This window comes from Artemia sp. Qi Xiang Cuo, chromosome 6 (genome assembly GCF_049724085.1).
Source record: "Artemia sp. Qi Xiang Cuo chromosome 6, ASM4972408v1, whole genome shotgun sequence".
Classification (NCBI taxonomy): Eukaryota; Metazoa; Arthropoda; class Branchiopoda; order Anostraca; family Artemiidae; genus Artemia; species Artemia sp. Qi Xiang Cuo.
Window position 1 is genome coordinate 59,316,312 of NC_142799.1, and position 16,255 is coordinate 59,332,566.

At 37.6% G+C, this 16,255-nt stretch overlaps 1 long non-coding RNA gene across 1 annotated transcript in view; it reads left to right on the plus strand.

Moving 5' to 3' along the window:
• Positions 1–16,255, plus strand: part of LOC148951463 (uncharacterized) — a 240,411-nt gene that overhangs the window by 47,814 nt on the left and 176,342 nt on the right. The window lies entirely within an intron of this gene.

Here is a 16,255-nt window from a genome sequence, read left to right on the forward strand (position 1 = left end):
ACCGAAGCTTGACTCCATCACCGGCACAAACCCTAGTTAAAAGGACTCATTAAAATCAAAAGTTGAAGATATTTGGAGAGGTGAGTACTTGGCTTGATAAGATTGCATCTAGCTTCATGTGCACTTACGGGGTTTGTGGTTACCTTAAAGCCATTTTTATACCAAAAGTGACTCTTGCAGTTTTTATGGGAAAAATAATGTATAGGGACCCTGAGATTTAGAATTGTCTGAAAAAGAGAAAAATAGAAAACGAAATGGCTAGCAAAAGAGCGTTACTATGATCACGACTATCACGACTAGATTTTTATGACAATTATCATGTTAAAGATGCTAAAACGTTAAAAGGAATCATTCGCAAAGATACGCAAATGTCACTCGGTATCACCCTTGTCATGGCTCGACCTTCCTTTTTGCTGACGGCTCAGACCAAATTCCGCTTTTAATGTCAACGAAAGAGCTAGCAGATAAATCTACTGACGTTTTAATGAACTAAGAGGATTTTGCTGACGTTTCACTGAACTAAGATAATTTTCCTGCCGTTTTATTGAAGTTCTTCTTCTATTTAAAAGCAGGCGGGCTTTTCAGTAAAACTATTTAGCCCTTTTCCTTTTGCTTCACTCTGTGGGCTACAGAGCTACTGGCTTGATTGCCTCATATTTATTAGATATATTCAGATATCTTTCAGCAGATCTTTCGACTCTAGGAGTTCAAATATAAGATAATAGATGTCGATTTCTATGCTCTGTGTGCAGGTATAGTTGGTTAGGCTCTTGGCTGATAGTGGGATTTTGTGGTGTTTGAAGTATTTTAACAGTTTAGAAAGCAAGGTATGTTTTGCAGACGTCAGCATATTACATTCAAATAGGCAATGGTCAATTGTTTCATTATTCTTATTACAATGCCTGCAAAGAGGGGATAGGGGAATTGAACCACTTGAATTAAAAAACTTACATGAGAATGCCAGAAAATTTAGTCCATTTGTTCCCGAACGAATTCTATGATAAATTTTAGAAAGATATTTATTGGGAAAGGGGGAAAGGATAGGATTAATCTTATTTAAATTAATATCTGATAGCCTCCATCGGTAAATATCTCTAATTGGGATTGGTCTCCCACTGAAGTAAAATAATTTTGCCTGACAGTTTTGACTTCCTCTAAAATACAAAAAAGGCGCTCGGCAATGACATTTGATATTGGTAATGAAAAAAGTATTGCATCAATTTTGAAACGTTTGGAAACATTACTGCTCCAGTTGCAGATTTTAATGTAAGGATATGGCACCAATAAAGCACTATGGCAGAGTCGTCCAAATTTTCAAAATTCAAACCTTAAGATAAAGTTACACTCGATATAAACTGCCATTCCTGGTTCATCTTCACCTTATTCATATACCAGAGGTATAATACTAAAATAATTACTGATGACTAAGAGCTCATAGCTCGTAACTAGAAGGGTCAGAAAATAGAGGAAGTCAAATACCTTTTCAGGGAAGCGAAAACGATCTAGATTGGTTTGATGTTCTCATGTGAGAGATTCTTAATAACAAGTCCCAATACAACGTGTGAGTGTCTCACAACTCGTTGATATGCCCTGTCGAGTTTTCAAATGAAAGCCAACAGACAGGAGCCAAAGCAAAGAATATATGTTGTTCCACCTGAGTGAAGACTCAGATATATTTATTCCTATATGCATCTTGTCATTTTGCACAGTGTTAAAAGTGATTGGAAATGTTTTGCATAAATCTTCGACACTCTTAGATTTTTTTACAATTATGACTTGCAACCAGGGCAAATTAATGTCAGTAAAATTTCACAACTGTAGCCCAAGGTTATTTTTCTTTAAAAAACCTCTTGACTAAGTGATTCATTCCGATTGATGGTGCAATCTTCAATTTAGTTCTGTATGGGAACGCCCATCTTCTTAACATAGTCCGTCCCTCCACCCAGCTGACTGAAAATAACAGATACTGGTCCATGATTAAATTCAAACAAAGCAAGTAAATCTACTAGTAAATTCATTATGACATTACAGAAACTGACACAAACAGAGTTGCTTGGCTATAGATTGATCTAATGTCTAGTCAATATCCACTGAGAAAAGGTTAATTTTTAGGTTGACAAAAACCTTTTCATGAAAATGAAATAACAGAGCCTGTTGAGCAATGTCGGTTGCTTTTATTCTAATCAAACTAGCATGGCTCAGCCAATCTGACCATGGCATACGTTTCACGAACTTCAGCAAGTTGTCAGTGGCTGAATAGGGTATATCATTTTCAACAAGAAATGAGACAGGTCTTGCTCCAATTGTGGTCTCCTTTTTGTTTTTGGAACAAGTGATGAACAAGTGGTAGCGTCTGAAAAGACAAAGCAATCCATGTATTTTCATTAGCCCATGACAATAAAGGTTAAAGATGGGCTGCCCAATGGAACCATGAAACAGGCTAGGCTACAAAAAGGAATAAGTGGTTTATAACCTGACTCCTCTGGACGGCAACTCTGCAAATTAGCATTCACATTTGATTTGAATGAATGATATGTAATAAGAAATATGGTAAAAATAAAAAAATAGATAATTTTAGAAATTTTGGAATGCATGCTCTACAAGAAACAAATGTTAGTCTATATTTGAATATTGTACTAAGTTCTAAATGAAATAGTATTTATATTTCTTAACCATCGTTCTGTATTCTGAATTTCACACACATTTACAATAACTTCTTTTACTGTATACTACTCAGTCTATATGACGGTAACAGTGGAAAGGTAATGCCCAGAAGAAGCAAGATAGGATAGCCCGAGACTAATTATTTACTAAATTCTAGTAAAATATTCGCTCTGCTTTGCAGTATCTGTACACCTTTTCCATTTTAACGGTTGAAAATTACTTTCATTCAGCCACCTGACTGATATATAAAATATTTGTTCTTGGAAGCACGTTAATTACTAGTTTGACTTTTCTTTTTAGTTCCACAGTAACCTATCTAGTCATATGTTATCAGAATTAGAGAGCAACCATTTGTCCCTAACCCTGTACTGTGACATTACTTAGCATAAATTCAGTGATAATAGTTATTTCGTGGTATAAATATGCTGATCAAAGTCGTTTCGCAGTATAATTGCGGTATGCGGTATAATAAAAAAAAGTGCGGCATTTCCTTCCAAATTGCGGTATTATACCGCAAAATGCGGTATAAGTGGCAACACAGGGCATCACAGGCCCCAAGAACTGGTACAATAGAACAAAGCCGTGTTTTCAGGTTCAGTGGGTTTTTCGAACACGGGTTTTTCTCGTCTGGTTTCAAGTTTCTAGTTTTTCGTCTAGTTTCAGCGGGTTTCGAAGTTTTAACCCCGTGTTTGATGCAATAGATGCTTTGATACACAACGCTTAATGTACTAGACGAGAAAAACCCGTGTTTGAAGAAGAGTTATTCACGGCTCAGTGGGTTCGAACATGGATTGTTCTTGTCTAGTGCATCAAGTGAATTGCATCAGGTCATCTAGTGCATAAAACACGGGGTTAAAAATTCAAACCCGCTGAAACTAGACAAAAACTAGAAACTTGAAACTAGACGAGAATAACCTGCGTTCCAACCCAGTGAACCTGAAAAGCCGGCTCAAATGATTGTGAATAAAGAAAACCAGAGCTCCGTTTTTATTTAACATTGTAATATTAATAGACCATTGACATCACTAGTGTGTCTTAAAATTGGAATTAGTTGTTGAACTACAGTCAACTTCAAGCTTCGCCATTTCATCTCCCATTTTTCCGTTTTGGTGTCAGTGAGATCAGTCTACTTAAATCTCGTTTGACTGATCAGCCATGGGATAGTTTGGATTCGGAATCGGATTTTAACCGCTCTTTTGATTTCTTTTATGATTCAGTAAAAGGAGGTATCCTAGAAGTTTGCCACCAGAATCTAGCGCCTCATGCCTTGAAAAGGATAGTACTGCTGAATCCGAGGATGACTCCAGGTCTCCATAAAAGCTGGAAAAGGAAAAATCATCTGTGGAAGCTATAAAAGGCTTCGTCATCTGCTTCTCATCATCAGCGGTTTAAGGCCTATAGGAGTATATTTAATTCTCTGCGTCGGAAGGCCAAGTCTCAGTATTATCACTGGAAATTTTCTGAGTGTGGAAAAGATGTTGGGAAGACATGAAAAATTATTAATTCTGTACTTAAACCTACTTCAGCTCCGCCTTCAGCTCCAACAACGCTGATAGTCGATGGTAAAATTGTCCAAGGAGAAGAAAATGTTCAGCTAGAGCTTACGTCTTATTTTGCTAATATAGGAAAGACGACTGATTCCTCTGTGAGCTCTACAACTCCTCGTTGCGATTTCAGAGTCTATCTTGGTCCCCCATGTTTAAAGTCAATGGTCTTGAACCCTGTTTCTGAGTTTGTGGTAGCTCGGATCGTAAATGCCCTTAAGGGTTCATCGTCTTTAGGGCCAGACAGAATTCCTACAAGAGTTATCCGTGCCGTTCTGCCTGCTATTCTGTCACCATTGACTAAGCTTGTAAATCTGTCTTCCAAGAAAGGAATTTTCCCTGAATTACTCAAGCGAGCTAAGGTTATAGTGGTGTATAAAGGTGGGCTCCGGAGTGATCCTGCTAATTATAGGCCAATTTCTCTTCTATCTGTTTTCAGCAAAATTTTTGAGAAGGCTATGCTATCCAGGCTTCTTAGTTTTCTGGATGTCAAAAAATTTTTCCATGATTTCCAGTTCAGATTCTGAGCAAATCACTCTACAGAGCATGCTTGCGCATCTCTCTTGAATTTCATTCATTCGGCAATAGATTTTGGTCTTATCCCGGCAGCTTTATTTTTTGATGTTCGCAAAGCTTTTGATTGTTTGACTCATCAGATATTCTTTGGAAACTATCGCATATTGGTATAAGATCAAATGCTTTCTCTTGGTTTCAATCATATCTTTCTGGTAGACTTATTTCAATTGATCCGCTTTTCCGGAGCCCTCCTGAAGTAGAATATGGCGTCCCCCAGGGATCTGTTCTTGGCCCCGTTTTATTTCTGATTTACGTCAATGATCTGATTTCAGCAGTCAAGAACACCAGTCCTCTAGTATGCTGCAATCTATGTTATCCGGATGTTCCTTCGTATCCCAACGCTTTTTCTAATGAAGATTGCCTCTTTGCTTTTGCTGACGACAGCACTTTTGGGACTCTAGGGAAGACAGAATGTGATATCAGGTCTAACCTTGTGGCAATATTCGAGAGATTAGTTTCATGGTTTGAAACGAATTACTTGGCCTTGAATGTTGGCAAGTCAAATTTTCTTATTTTTTCTCGAATTGGTGTAGCTTTCCCTCAACTGACACAGCTTCAGGTGTCACAAGGCTCCTTGTGTAGACCAAAGAATCGGTTTGTCCGGTTTCTTGGTATCCTGCTTGACGAGAACCTTTCGTTTAGACACCACATAGCCATGATTAGAATTAAGGTCTCACGGAGTTTGGGTGTCATTCGAAAACTCAAACACACCTTTCTTGGATCTATTCTGAAGCTTCTTTTTTTCTGCCTCGTCCAGTCGTATGTCTCTTATTGCCCCATAGCATGGATGTCTACTTTTCCTTCTACACTGCGGTCGCTTCCTATCATGTATAACAAAGCACGGCGTCTGGTTATGGACACCAACCGTTCTTCACCAAGACCGCTTCCAAATCTACAGTCTATCTACATTCTTTCTTGTGCTTCTTTTGTTTTTCATCAGCTTTATGGCAATCTTCCAAAATCTCTTTAAAAAAACTCCTCAGTTTATTTCTGATTCAGCTCCATATAACCTTCGTTCGTCACATAATATCTGCATTCCTCCTACTCCCACTGTGCGGTCAGATTTCTATCCCCTCATCACTTGTCATCAGGTTTGGAACTCCCTGCCTTCTTCAGTACAGAAATGCCACTCGTTTGGCACTTTCAAGAGGATTCTTAAGGACCATTTAGTTAAGAATCAAACAGAATAGTTTTTTTTATGTGGAGTTGATGTCCCCTGAATGTTTAGTTATGTTTTACGGTGGTCTTCTCTGCGATATGACTCCCAGGCCTCAGGTATGGTCTCTTTGATTTTATATGTTGTTTGGCGATTGATTTCTTTTTTATGGTTGTTTGGATATATTGTATTTTTTATTTCCCATTCCCCCAAGTATCCCTGGCCATGGAGCCTTTCGAGGGGGATTAGGAGTGTTGTGATTAGATTGTGTATGCATTGTGGAATAAAAACTCTGAACTCTGAACTCTGGGGGGTGGTTTGATTTAAAATGCAAATATCTATTATTTTGTGTTGGTTTTCTATAAAAAGTTGAATTGAGTTTATTGAAGCTACGAATAATTAACACATCTAGGAATGGGATTTCATTTGTGATTTCGATTTCTAAAGTAAACTGTAAATTTCTATCGTATGTATTACGGTGATCTAAAAAAAACCCTTAAGTTCATTTTCCCCATAGTTCCAAAGTGAAAACACGTCATCCATGTAACGTCCCCAAAAGATATGTTTCAAGAAATACGAATCTAATGCCCCATTTTCAGTATGTTCCATATAAATATTCGCCAGTAACCCGGAGAGGGGCGCGCCCATCCCTAAACCATTAATTAATGAAAGATCATAAGCAAAACTGGCCAGCCATGACAAAAAAATAACTTTTTTGTCATAGCTGGCCAGTTCGGCTTAATATCTTTCATTCGTCAGTTGTACGAGCAACAATTATCGCTTCTGTAAATTATTATTTGTCTTTGGTTGAAAAGCATGCAAATTTGTTAAATCAACAAACTTTCTTTGAAAATTGCAAGAAGCAATCAGTGTTTCCGAAATCTTTTAAAATATGTACCCATTTTGGAATTGAAAATGAATCAACATTACAAAGAAAATTAAGCCTAATAGCTTTAAATCACGTAGTTTCTGAACAAAAACAGAGACGCCTTCAATTGTCTAAGGACTTAAATTCTGTTGAAACCCTTTTAAGGAATAACCTTCCATCTGACATTTTTATGCGAATTAAGAAGATTGCCATTAGATCTTTTCCCATGATTTTCATTTGTCTAAGGTTCATCTGGTTGACAAGTTTCATTAAGTTTTGTTTGAGAAGTTCCAAGATTCATATGTTTTTTATCCTCGTTTTTTTTTCTGGGTCCGGCAATTATGAATTTGTTTTCTATACCTCTTAATACTCAACAGGAGGCAGTTTTGTCGAAGGGTTCTAAGTTCTGTTTTCCAACACCAATCTCCTATTCCAAGATGATTTTCAAAGGTGGAGTCAGGAATTATGGATTCTATAGATAAAGTTGAAACTCCTCAAGAACTTAAAGCCGAGATCGCAAGAAAACTAAACACCTTTAATATGAGCATAATTGGTTCAAACATCTCACAAAAAAATGAAATTAAAATACTTTCAGATTTGAAAAAGGATAAATTCCTTACTATCACCAGAGCCTATAAAGGAGGCACGATTGTAGTTTTGAACACTGAAGACTAAAATAATCAAATGAAAACTATTATTTCTGACATTATTACATACAAAAACTTGATTTCGATCCTACAGATAAATATATAATATCGACAAGAAAAGAATTGGAGTCATTGAAAAACAATTTTCACATTACCCCACAGTTTTGTAACAAATATTATCCTAGGAGATTTTTGGTACCCAAGATCTATGATCTACCTAAGATTCATAAGACTGGAGCCCCCCCCCCCTCAACCCCATTATGTCAACTTTTCCGTCAGCTGTTTCGAAATTAGGGAAATGGTTGTCGGTAGCATTGCGTCAACTTTTGGGAACACAAAGATCATGTTTAAAAAATTCAACTGATCTTACTCATAAATTGAGAAATTTCACGTTGGAGGAAGGCATGGGGGTTGGCCGCACTCTCATGTTAATCTTTCCCTCATTTTGAGTTTGACTCGGTTATGTGTTATAATTTATGTTCGTTTTGAGTTTCATTTATTTATTGATGGTGATTTGTGGTAGTTTTTCGTTTAGAACATTATTTGACTTTATTTCTGTCGGGTGGAGCCCCTACAATACTTGGTATTTTGTCGGTCCGACACAATGTCTTTAAAGATTTCCATCGAGCAAAGCGTCAGTAAGCTGCAACGACGAAACTTACTGCTTCTTCTGTGTGAAATCGACAGAAATCAATTAGTACTCTAGAAAAAAGACTTGTCGGGTAGAGCCCCTACAAAATTTTGCATTTTTTCGGTCCGACATAATGTCATGAAATACTTTCGGCGGGTGAAGCAACGGTAAGTCGCGACACATTCAGCGGTTTCATTTGTTGGGCGATTTCCCTGCGGAACTCAGCATTGTACCTGGGAGCAAATAAGCTTCAAAGAGTTTTTTTACGGTCAAAGTCTCAGTCAAGTAAGCAGAATGGTTGCCTTTTTGTCTTACATATATCGATTACAATGATTCAATGCTCGCATCTGTTAAATTAAATCGCACAGGTTCAATATAACTGGAAGCACTTGGAACATTTTGCTAGTAAAGGAACACATAAAGTCACGAGGTCATAGTATGCGTATCTAAAACTAGGCCTCTCTCTCTCTCTCTCTCTCTCTCTCTCTCTCTCTCTCTCTCTCTCTCTCTCTCTCCCTCTCTCTCTCTCGTGCTCAAAACCCCAATAATTAACCGCTTAAACGAGGGTGTGAAGGAAGAAAAATGCAAGGGATAGAGGACATCTCTTAATGCTGGGATTGAAAATTTCTACCGCTTCGCGGTATTCTGTCGTCCTGTCTCAAATACTAAAACTTAAAGGTGTTAAGTGGCGATTCTTAATACTAGATCAAAAAACTTCTGCCGCTTCGCGGCATAATATTTACTTTAAATTATTTGCTTCCATACGAAAATATCTGAGCAGCGCAAGAAAAAAGGGACGTTTTAGCATGTAAATTTCTTAATTTTTCGGTGCTTCGCGCCTGAAAATGCTGCTTCAGACCATCCAATTATTTTGCCTATTGGCAAATAAGCAATAAAACAAAATGACAATATTCTTGAACTGAATTTATAAAAACGTTGACCCTTTGTGGCAAACTATTACAGTTATATTATCGAAGTTTTCGCCACTTCGCAGCAGAAATTTTTGTTTTCATACCATTTGCTTGCCATTATTAAAGAGAAAAGTTAAATGATCCATGCCTTTTTTTTTTAGAAATCCGTAGGTACAATGTTGATTTTTGTCGGCACACTTTCTTCGTCCCCACCCTTAAATAAAAATTGCTAGCAACGCCCTTGGCCTTGGCTAAAACTAAAAGTATTCGAGACAAGAGTATAATTTTATTTGGTAACCAAGTGTAAACCCCCCCCCCCCTGAAATCCTGGATCTGCCACTGTTTCTAAGTTGTAATTATAATAAAAGATTCATTTTTTTATGAGGAATTTGCATAATTTTCCGTAATGACATGGCTAAATTTTTTGAAGTTTGCCCCCCCCCAGGATTTTTCTGAAATTATGCCACTGATGCCGGGCTTCCAGACTATGGAGGGGGATGAATTAATATTTTTATAAAGCTGCTGATCTGGAACGTGAATTCAGACTAATAGTGCATAAAATAACCGGGAAATTTTGCTGCGTCTCCAGTGAGCGAGGATCCAGGAACCCTGGTAGAATTTTTTTGAAGGCGTGTCTATACCTTGCATTTTCCATCGTCACGGAACGCTCTCTCTTAATGATAACTATGTGAATGGGAATTTTTTGTCAAGTCGTAGTCGTAGTCGTGACCGCGCCTAAGCCCCGTGTAATTAGCTACCAACGAGCTCTTGTTTTTTCTTTAGAAACTAAACCAGATGGCTGCTTGCGCTATTTCTGTTTTAAGAAAAGAACAAATTTGTCTTAGGTGGAAAGTTTTACCAACTATTATTCCCACGCCCACAAAATTGCTTAAGATCAAACATTTTTTAGGCTATCTGTTTACTTTTAGCTTATGATGGAGTGGTGTTATCAGCCGTTGCGCAGGTATCCGTAGAGCCGTCAAAATCGCTGACCAATAAAGATCCCTTAGGAGTCGAAGTTGAGCTTTCCATTGTTGAAGATATGATCAAAGTGAATGCAGAAATAGTAGAAAAAGTTAAAGATATGGCTTCGTTGAGTGGATCAGAGCCGCAACCCCTTTACCGGAACAAGATTACCAAGTACAGTCTGTAAAAACAAACATGCAGGTTCAGTTACACGGGGTTTAGTTAAATGTGATTGAGTTGCACGGGGGGTTGAGTTGCATGAGGGTTCAGTTAAAGGGGGTTCAGTTACACAGGGGTTTAGTTAAATGGAGTCGAATTGCACGAGGGTTCAGTAGCACGGGGGTTCAGTTGTACAGGAGTTTCGGTTATACAGGGGTTCAGTTACATGGGGATTCAGTTGCACGGGAGTTTAGTTAAATGGGGTTGAGTTGCACGGGAGTTGAGTTGCTCGACGGTTCAGTTGTGATTTTTTTGGACAAGTAACTGAGCTTGAGAGTAGTTTTTTAGATTTGAATCAGTGATTATTCAGAAATTGGATACTAGACCCAGACAAACAAAAGGATTATGACATCTGATTTGCTTGTATACGTTTCATAATATGTCTGAAGTCAAGTAAGAGGAATAAATTCCTGAGTGTAGATTTGACATCACCAGGCACGTGCGAGGGAAATTTTTGGTTGGTGGGGGGCTTAAAAAGGCAAAAATGGGTGAACTACATGAGTTTATAAGACGGTTCGTGAAAATTCCAAGTTTTTTTCTGATTTTTTGGACAATTGCCTTAACTTGAGAGTAGTTTGTTAGAAATGCGTCGTTGATAATTAAAAAATCGAATGCTAAACTCAGACAAACAAAAGGATTGTAACACCTGATTGGCTCGTATATTTTGCATGATATTTGCAAAGTCAAATAATATTAATAATTGCCCGGGTATAGATTGGATATCACCAGGCACGTGTGTGGGAATTTTTTGTGGTTCGGGGGCTTTAAAAGGCACCAATGGGTGAACTACATGAGTTTATAAGACGATTCGTTAAAATTCCAAGGATTTTTCTGATTTTTTGGACAATTGCCTTAACTTGAGAGTAGTTTGTTAGAAATGCGTCGTTGATAATTAAAAAATCGGATGCTAAACTCAGACAAACCAAAGGATTGTAACACCTGATTGGCTCGTATATTTTGCATGATATTTCTAAAGTCAATTAAGATGAAGAAATGTCGGAGTGTAGGTTTGACATCACCAGGCACGTGCGAGGGAAATTTTTTGTTGGTGGGGGGCTTAAAAAGGCAAAAATGGGTGAACTATATGAGTTTATAAGACGGTTCGTGAAAATCCCAAGGTTTTTTCTGATTTTTATGGACAATTGCCTTAACTTGAGAGTAGTTAATTAGAAATGCGTCGTTGATAATTAAAAAATCGGATGCTAAACTCAGACAAACAAAAGGATTGTAGCACCTGATTGGTTCGTTTATTTTGCATGATATTTCTAAAGTCAATTAAGATGAAGAAATGTCGGAGTGTAGGTTTTACATCACCAGGCACGTGCGAGGGCAAGTTTTTGCTGGTGGGGGGCTTAAAGAGGCAAAAATGGGTGAACTACATGAGTTTATAAGACGGTTCGTAAAAATCCCAAGGTTTTTTCTGTTTTTTTTGGACAATTGCCTTAACTTGAGAGTAGTCTGTTAGAAATGCGTCGTTGATAATTAAAAAATCGGATGCTAAACTCAGACAAACAAAAGGATTGTAACACCTGATTGGCTCGTATATTTTGCATGATATTTCTAAAGTCAATTAAGATGAAGGAATGTCGGAGTGTAGGTTTGACATCACCAGGCACTTAGACGTTAATTTTTTTGTTGGTTGCGGACTTAAAAAGGCAAAAATAAGTGAACTACAAGAGTTTATAAGATGGTTCGTGAAAATCCCAAGATTTTAACTGATTTTGATGACAATTGCCTTAGCTTGAGATTAGTTTGTTAGAAATGCGTCGTTAATAATTAAAAATTCGGATGCTAAACTCAGAAAAACAAAAGGATTGTAACACCTGATTGCCTCGTATATTTTGCATGATATTTCTAAAGTCAATTAAGATGAAGAAATGTCGGAGTGTAGGTTTTACATCACCAGGCACGTGCGAGAGAAATTTTATGTTGGTGGGGTGGGGGCTTAAAAAGGCAAAAATGGGTGAAGACACACACATTGAGAAGCCACACGCACAGACAGGATACACAATACAGAAATTTAATTCAGGAAATTATGAAAAAGAAAATTAGACGGGGTTACGTGCGGGCACGTAACCCAGGTGTTACAATCCTTTTGTTTGTCTGAGTTTAGCATCCAATTTTTTAATTATCAACGACGCATTTCTATTAAACTACTCTCAAGTTAATACAATTGTCCAAAAAAAAAAAAATCAGAAAAAACCTTGAAATTTTCACGAACCGTCTTATAAACTCATATAGTTCACCAATTTTTGCCTTTTTAAGAAATTTTTTGTTGGTTGGGGGCTTAAAGAGGCAAAAATGGGTGAACTACATGGGTTTATAAGACGGTTCGTGAAAATCCCAAGGTTTTTTCTGATTTGTTCTGGACAATTGCCTTAACTTGAGAGTAGTTTGTTAGAAATGCGTCGTTGATAATTAAAAAATCGGATGTTAAACTCAGACAAACAAAAGGATTGCAACACCTGATTGGCTCGTATATTTTGCATGATATTTCTAAAGTCAATTAAGATGAAGAAATGTCGGAGTGTAGGTTTTACATCACCAGGCACGTGCGAGGGCAATTTTTTGGTGGTGGGGGGCTTAAAAAGGCAAAAATGGGTGAACTACATGAGTTTATAAGACGGTTCGGGAAAATCCCAAGGTTTTTTCTGATTTTTTGGACAATTGCCTTAACTTGAGAGTAGTTTGTTAGAAATGCGTCGTTGATAATTAAAAAATCGGATGCTAAACTCAGACAAACAAAAGGATTGTAACACCTGATTGGCTCGTATATTTTGCATGATATTTGTAAAGTCAATTAAGATGAAGAAATTTCGGAGTGTAGGTTTGACATCACCAGGCACGTGCGAGGGAAATTTTTTGTTGGTGGGGTGGGGGCTTAAAAAGGAAAAAATGGTTGGACACACACATTGAGAAGCCACACGCACAGACAGGATACACATTACAGAAATTTAATTCAGGAAATTATGAAAAAAAAATTTAGACGGGGTTACGTGCGCGCACGTAACCCAGGTGTTACAATCCTTTTGTTTGTCTGAGTTTATCATCCGATTTTTTTATTATCAACGACGCATTTCTAACAAACTACTCTCAAGTTAATACAATTGTCCAAAAAAAAAAATCAGAAAAAATCTTGGGATTTTCACGAACCGTCTTATAAACTCATATACTTCACCCATTTTTGCCTTTTTAAGCCCCCAACCAGCAAAAATTTCTCTCGCACGTGCCTGGTGATGTAAAACCTACACTCCGACATTTCTTCATCTTAATTGAGTTTAGAAATATCATGCAAAATATACGAGGCAATCAGGTGTTACAATCCTTTTGTTTGTCTGAGTTTAGCATCCGATTTTTTAATTATCAACGACGCATTTCTAACAAACTACTCTAACAAAATAATTTCAAAGTACCAAGTCATATGATAGTTACGCTATTATAGAAAATAACTTCAAAGTACCAAGTCACATGATAGTTACGCTATTCTAGAAAATAATTTTAAAGTACCAAGTCATATGATAGTTACGCTATTGTAGAAAATAATTTCAAAGTACCGAGTAACATGATAGTTACTCGGACGTGCCTCTCGCACGTTAGAGTGTCGCGCCACTCAAAGTGAACCTAGATCAACCCTACTTTTTGGATATCTCTCTCACTATGACTCTGTTTGTGTGTCATGTCTGTGCGTGTGTCGTCTCAATGTATGTGTCATCTCTGTGTTTGTGTCGTCTTTATTTTTTTTGTGTCTTCTCTGTATGTTTGTAGTCTTTGTGTCTGTGTCTTCTCAGTGTATGTTTCGTATCTGTATGTGTGTATGTCGCCTCTTTTTGTGTTTAGTATCTGTGTGTGTGTCGTCTCTTTTTTTGTGGTGTCTCTGTGTGTTTGTCGTCTCTGTGTGTGTGTCATCTCTCTATGTGTGTCGTCTCTGTGTGTGTGTGTCCTCTCTATGTGTAAGCCGTCTCTTTGAGTGTGTCGTCTCTCTGTGTGTCGTCTCTCTGTGTGTGTGTTTTCTCTGTGTGGGTGTTGTCTCTCTGTGTGTGTGTGTGTGTTGTCTCTATGCGTGTGTCGTCTCTATGTGTGTTTCGTATCTGTGTATGTGTTTGTTTAGTCTCTTTGTGTGTGTCGTCTCTATGTGTGTTTGTCATTTCTGTTTGTGTGTGTCGTCTCTCTGTTTGTGTTGACTCTGTGTGTGTGTATCGTCTCTGCGTGTGTCGACTCTATGGGTGTTTCGTCTCTGTATGTGTGTATCATGTCTCTCTGTGTGTGTCTCGTCTCTGTGTGTGTGTGTCGTCTCTGTGCGTGTGTCTTCTCTGTGTGTGTGTGTCGTCTCTGGGTGTGTGTCGTCTCTGTGAGTGTGTCGTCGCTATATGTGTGTGTTGTCTTTGTGTGTGTGTGTTGTCTCTCTGTGTGTGTATCGTCCCTGTGCATGTTTCTTCTCTCTGTGTGTTGTCGTCTCTGTGTGTGTGTGTCGGCTCTATGCATGTGTTTTCGCTATGTGCATGTCGTCTCTGTGTGTGTGTGTGTGCTGTTTCTGTGTGCATGTGTCTTCTCTGTGTGTTGTCGTCTCTGTGTGTGTGTGTGTGTCGTCCCTGTGTGTGTTTCGTCGCTATGTGCGTGTTGTCTCTGTGTCTGTGTATGTTGTCTCTGTGTGCGTTTTGTCTCTGTGCTTTTTGTCTGTGTGTGTGTGTGTCGTCTCTGTGCGTGTGTTGTCTCTGTGCGTGTGTTGTCTCTGTGTTTGTTGTCTTTGTGTGTGTGTGTGTCGTCTCTATGTGTGTGTGTCGTCTCTGTTTTTGTGTCTTCTCTGTATGTTTGTCGTCTCTATGTGTGTGTCGCCTCTGTGTATGTGTTGTCTCTGTGTGTGTGTGTTTAGTCTCTGTGTGTGTGCCGTCTCTGTGTCTGTGTTGTCTATATGTGTGTGTGTGAGTGTCGTCTCTCTGTGTGTGTCGTTTCTTTGTGTTTGTCCTCTCTGCGTGTGAGTCGTTTATTTGTGTCTGTCGTCTCTGTGTGTTTGTCCTCTCTGTGCGTGAGAGGGCTCTGTGTGTGTGTGTCGTCTCTGTGCATGGGTCATCTCTTTGTGTTTGAAATTATTTTCTACAATAGCGTAACTATCATGCGACTTGGTACTTTGAAATTATTTTCTATAATAGCGTAACTATCATGTGATTTGGTACTTTGTAATTATTTTCTACAATAGCGTAACTATCATGTGACTTGGTACTTTGAAATTATTTTCTACAATAGCGTAACTATCATGTGACTTGGTACTTTGAAATTATTTTCTATAATAACGTAATTATCATGTGACTTGGTACTTTGAAATCATTTTCTACAATAGCGTAACTATCATGTGACTTGGTACTTTGATATTATTTTCTAGAATGACGTTACTATCATGTGACTTGGTACTTTGAAATTATTTTCTACAATAGCGTAACTATCATGTGACTTGGTACTTTGAAATTATTTTCTAAAATAACGTAACTATCATACGACTTGGTAATTTGAAATTATTTTCTACAAAAGCATAACTATCATGTGACATGGTACTTTGAAATTATTTTCTACAAAAGCATAACTATAATGTGACATGGTACTTTTAAATTATTTTATACAATAGCGTAACTATCATGTGACTTGGTACTTTGAAATTATTTTCTAGAATAGCGTAACTATCATGTGACTTGGTCATTTGAAATTATTTTCTACAATAGCGTAACTATCATGTGACTTGGTATTTTGAAATTATTTTCTACAATTGCTTAACTATCATGTGACAAGGTACTTTGAAATTATTTTCTACAATAGCGTAACTATCATGTGACTTTGTACTTTGAAATTATTTTCTATAATAGCGTAACTATCATGTGACTTGGTACTTTGAAATTATTTTCTACAATAGCGTAACTATCATGTAACATGGTAACTTTGAAGTTATTTTATAAAATAGCATAACTATCATGTGACTTGGTACTTTTAAATTATTTTCTACAATCGCGTAACTATATTGTGACTTTGTACTTTGAAATTATTTTCTACAATAGCGTAACTATCATGTGACTTGGTACTTTGAAAT